General features: G+C 36.8%; 2 non-coding genes across 2 annotated transcripts; both read right to left on the reverse strand.

The window, feature by feature from the left end:
• Positions 1-793: 793 nt before the first annotated feature.
• On the reverse strand, positions 794-866 carry TRNAA-AGC (transfer RNA alanine (anticodon AGC)). The gene has a single exon. It is a non-coding gene; the product is annotated as a tRNA-Ala (tRNA).
• Positions 867-2,974: 2,108 nt separating this feature from the next.
• Positions 2,975-3,047, reverse strand: TRNAA-AGC (transfer RNA alanine (anticodon AGC)). Its single transcript has one exon. It is a non-coding gene; the product is annotated as a tRNA-Ala (tRNA).
• Positions 3,048-5,162: the final 2,115 nt, after the last annotated feature.

Consider the following 5,162-nt stretch of genomic DNA (forward strand, 5'->3'; position numbering starts at 1 on the left):
GGTTCTGTGATGTCTCCCAGTGTACCGGCTTTGCTGTCCATCGGCATTCCAAATTTCAGATTTATATGACACATGGAAGATACCGAACGTTGATATCACCCAGTCACTCAGTCAATGGTGAGAAAGAGCTTGATATGGAAAATAATGCATACAATTTGTTTCGTGGAGAGGCAATGGTCAAGATTGCATGTCTTCTGATTCCTGCCGATTAAAATTTGTTAATTCGCTGACAAAATGTGAGGATGTAGAACATTGGAGGATGTTGGTATCGATCCCACTATCTCTCGCATGCTAAGCGAGCACCCTACCATTTGAGCTAATCCCCCGTTACCTTTTGGTGATTTCATAGAAAGGCAAGTTTTGTTATTATTATGAATGATTTTAATTTATCTTGCATTGTCTCAGCTTTGATGATTATTTCACAGTTTACAGTGATATAAATTGCAATTTTCAAATGCTATATATATATCGATTCAGCTTTTTTTGTTTTATTAATGCGTTTTCGTTTTTTTTTAAAGTAAATATTCATTGGCAGACGCTTTCTGACGGTTCTGTGATGTCTCCCAGTGTACCGTCTTCGCTGTCTGTCTGTATTTCAAATTTCGATGACACCTGGAAGATGCCGAACATTGATGTGAGCCAGTCTGTCATTCAATGGATAGAGGGAGCATTATATGGAAAATAATGCATACAATTTATTTTGCAGAGTGGTGATGGTCAAGTTTGCATGTCTTCTGATTCATTCCAATTCAAAATTGTTAATTCGCTGACAAGATGTGGCAATGGAGAATATTGGAGGATGTGGGTATCGATCCCACTACCTCTCGCATGCTAAGCGAGCACTCTACCATTTGAGCTAATCCACCGTTACCTCTTTGTGATTTTATATAAAGGAAAGTTTTGTTATTATTATGAATGCTTTTAATTTATCTTGCATTGTCTCAGCTTTGATGATTATTTCACAGTTTACAGTGATATAAATTGCAATTTTCAAATGCTATATATCGATTCAGCTTTTTTTTGTTTTATGAATGCGTTTACGGGTTTTTTAAACGTAAATATTCATTGGCAGACGCTTTCTGACGGTTCTGTGATGTCTCCCAGTGTACCGGCTTTGCTGTCCATCGGCATTCCAAATTTCAGATTTATATGACACCTGGAAGATACCGAACGTTGATATCACCCAGTCACTCAGTCAATGGCGAGAAAGAGCTTGATATGGGAAATAATGCATACAGTTTGTTTCGTGGAGAGGCAATGGTCAAGATTGCGTGTCTTCTGATTCCTGCCGATTAAAATTTGTTAATTCGCTGACAAAATGTGAGAATGTAAAATTTTGGAGGATGTGGGTATCGATCCCACTGCCTCTCACATACAAAGCAAGCACTCTACCATTTGAGCTAATTCCCCGATACCTCAAGATGATGTCATATAAAGGCAAGCTTTATTATTATTATGAATGATTTTAATTTATCTTGCATGATTTCAGCTTTGATTATTATTTCACATTCTGCAGTGATATAAATAGTAATTTTCAAATGCTTTGTATCTATTCAGCTTTTTTTATTGCATGAATGTGTTTACGATTTGTTTTTACGTAAATTCTCATCGGCAGACGCTTTCTGATGGTTCTGTGATGTTTCCCATTGTTCTGGCTTCGCTGTCCGTCGGCATTCCAAATTTCAGATTTCTTTGACACATGAAAGACACCGAACGTTGATATCAGCCAGTCAATCAGTCAATGGTTAGAACGAGCTTTGCATGGAAAAGAATGCATACAATTTATTTTGCAGAGTGGTAATGGTCAAGTTACCACTCTGGTCTTCTGATTGATTCCAATTCAAAATTGTTAATTCGCTGACAAAATGTGAGAATGTAAAACATTGGAGGATGTGGGTCTCGATCCCACTACCTTGCGTATGCTAAGCGAGCTCTCTACCATTTGAGCTTATCTCCTGTTACCACTTAGTGATTTTCGAAAAAGGCAAGCTTTGTTATTATTACGAATGATTTTAATTAATCTTGCATTGTCTCAGCTTTGATGATTATTTCACAGTTTCCAGTCATATAAATTGCAATTTTCAAATGCTATATATCGATTCAGCTTTTTTTTTGTTTTATGAATGCGTTTACGGGTTTTTTAAACGTAAATATTCATTGGCAGACGCTTTCTGACGGTTCTGTCATGTCTCCCAGTGTAGCGGGTTCGCTGTCCGTCTGCATTTCAAATTTCAGATTTCGATGACACCTGGAAGATGCCGAACATTGACGTGAGCCAGTCTGTCAGTCAATGGATAGAGGGAGCTTTAAATGGAAAATAATGCATACAATTTATTTTGCAGAGTGGTAATGGTCAAGTTTGCGTGTCTTCTGATTCATTCCAATTCAAAATTGTTAATTCGCTGACAAAATGTGAGAATGTAAAATATTGGAGGATGTTGGTATCAATCCCACTACCTCTCGCATGCATAAGTAACCACTCTACCATTTGAGCTTATCTCCTGTTACCACTTAGTGATTTTCGAAAAAGGCAAGCTTTATTATTATTACGAATGATTTTAATTTATCTTGCATTGTCTCAGCTTTGATGATTATTTCACAGTTTACAGTGATATAAATTGCTATTTTCAAATGCTATATATCGATTCAGCTTTTTTTTGTTTTATGAATGTGTTTACGGTTTTTTTAAACGTAAATATTCATTGGCAGACGCTTTCTGACGGTTCTGTCATGTCTCCCAGTGTACTGGCTTCGCTGTCCGTCTGCATTTCAAATTTCAGATTTCGATGACACCTGGAAGATGCCGAACATTGACGTGAGCCAGTCTGTCAGTCAATGGATAGAGGGAGCTTTATATGGAAAATAATGCATACAATTTATTTTGCAGAGTGGTAATGGTCAAGTTTGCGTGTCTTCTGATTCATTCCAATTCAAAATTGTTAATTCGCTGACAAAATGTGACAATGTAAAATATTGGAGGATGTGGGTATCGATCCCACTACCTCTCGCATGCTAAGCGAGCACTCTACCATTTGAGCTAATCCCCCGTTAACTTGTTGTGATTTTATATAAAGGCAAGTTTTGTTATTATTATGAATGATTTTAATTTATCTTGCATTGTCTCAGCTTTGATGATTATTTCACAGTTTACAGTGATATAAATTGCAATTTTCAAATGCTATATATATATTGATTCAGCTTTTTTTGTTTTATTAATGCGTTTTCGTTTTTTTTTAAAGTAAATATTCATTGGCAGACACTTTCTGACGGTTCTGTGATGTCTCCCAGTGTACCGGCTTTGCTGTCCATCGGCATTCCAAATTTCAGATTTATATGACACATGGAAGATACCGAACGTTGATATCACCCAGTCACTCAGTCAATGGTGAGAAAGAGCTTGATATGGAAAATAATGCATACAATTTGTTTCGTGGAGAGGCAATGGTCAAGATTGCATGTCTTCTGATTCCTGCCGATTAAAATTTGTTAATTCGCTGACAAAATGTGAGGATGTAGAATTTTGGAGGATGTGGGTATCGATCCCACTGCCTCTCACATGCAAAAGCAAGCGCTCTACCGTTTGAGCTAATCCCCTGATACCTCAAGATGATGTCATATAAAGGCAAGCTTTATTATTATTTTGAATGATTTTAATTTATCTTGCATGATTTCAGCTTTGATGATTATTTCACAGTTTACAGTGATATAAATTGCAATTTTCAAATGCTTTATATATATCGATTCAGCTTTTTTTGTTTTATGAATGCGTTTTCGGGTTTTTTTAAACGTAAATATTCATTGGCAGACGCTTTCTGACGGTTCTGTGATGTCTCCCAGTGTACCGGCTTTGCTGTCCATCGGCATTCCAAATTTCAGATTTATATGACACCTGGAAGATACCGAACGTTGATATCACCCAGTCACTCAGTCAATGGCGAGAAAGAGCTTGATATGGGAAATAATGCATACAGTTTGTTTCGTGGAGAGGCAATGGTCAAGATTGCGTGTCTTCTGATTCCTGCCGATTAAAATTTGTTAATTCGCTGACAAAATGTGAGAATGTAGAATTTTGGAGGATGTGGGTATCGATCCCACTGCCTCTCACATACAAAGCAAGCACTCTACCATTTGAGCTAATTCCCCGATACCTCAAGATGATGTCATATAAAGGCAAGCTTTATTATTATTATGAATGATTTTAATTTATCTTGCATGATTTCAGCTTTGATTATTATTTCACATTCTGCAGTGATATAAATAGTAATTTTCAAATGCTTTGTATCTATTCAGCTTTTTTTATTGCATGAATGTGTTTACGATTTGTTTTTACGTAAATTCTCATCGGCAGACGCTTTCTGATGGTTCTGTGATGTTTCCCATTGTTCTGGCTTCGCTGTCCGTCGGCATTCCAAATTTCAGATTTCTTTGACACATGAAAGACACCGAACGTTGATATCAGCCAGTCAATCAGTCAATGGTTAGAACGAGCTTTGCATGGAAAAGAATGCATACAATTTATTTTGCAGAGTGGTAATGGTCAAGTTACCACTTTGGTCTTCTGATTGATTCCAATTCAAAATTGTTAATTCGCTGACAAAATGTGAGAATGTAAGGCATTGGAGGATGTGGGTATCGATCCCACTACCTCTCGCATGCATAAGTGAGCACTCTACCATTTGAGCTTATCTCCTGTTACCACTTAGTGATTTTCGAAAAAGGCAAGCTTTATTATTATTACGAATGATTTTAATTTATCTTGCATTGTCTCAGCTTTGATGATTATTTCACAGTTTACAGTGATATAAATTGCAATTTTCAAATGCTATATATCGATTCAGCTTTTTTTTGTTTTATGAATGCGTTTACGGTTTTTTTAAACGTAAATATTCATTGGCAGACGCTTTCTGACGGTTCTGTCATGTCTCCCAGTGTACCGGCTTCGCTGTCCGTCTGCATTTCAAATTTCAGATTTCGATGACACCTGGAAGATGCCGAACATTGATGTGAGCCAGTCTGTCATTCAATGGATAGAGGGAGCTTTATATGGAAAATAATGCATACAATTTATTTTGCAGAGTGGTTATGGTCAAGTTTGCGTGTCTTCTGATTCATTCCAATTCAAAATTGTTAATTCGCTGACAAAATGTGGCAATGTAGAATAT

Source organism: Myxine glutinosa, chromosome 1 (genome assembly GCF_964187855.1).
Source record: "Myxine glutinosa chromosome 1, kmMyxGlut1.1, whole genome shotgun sequence".
NCBI classification, from domain to species: domain Eukaryota; kingdom Metazoa; phylum Chordata; class Myxini; order Myxiniformes; family Myxinidae; genus Myxine; species Myxine glutinosa.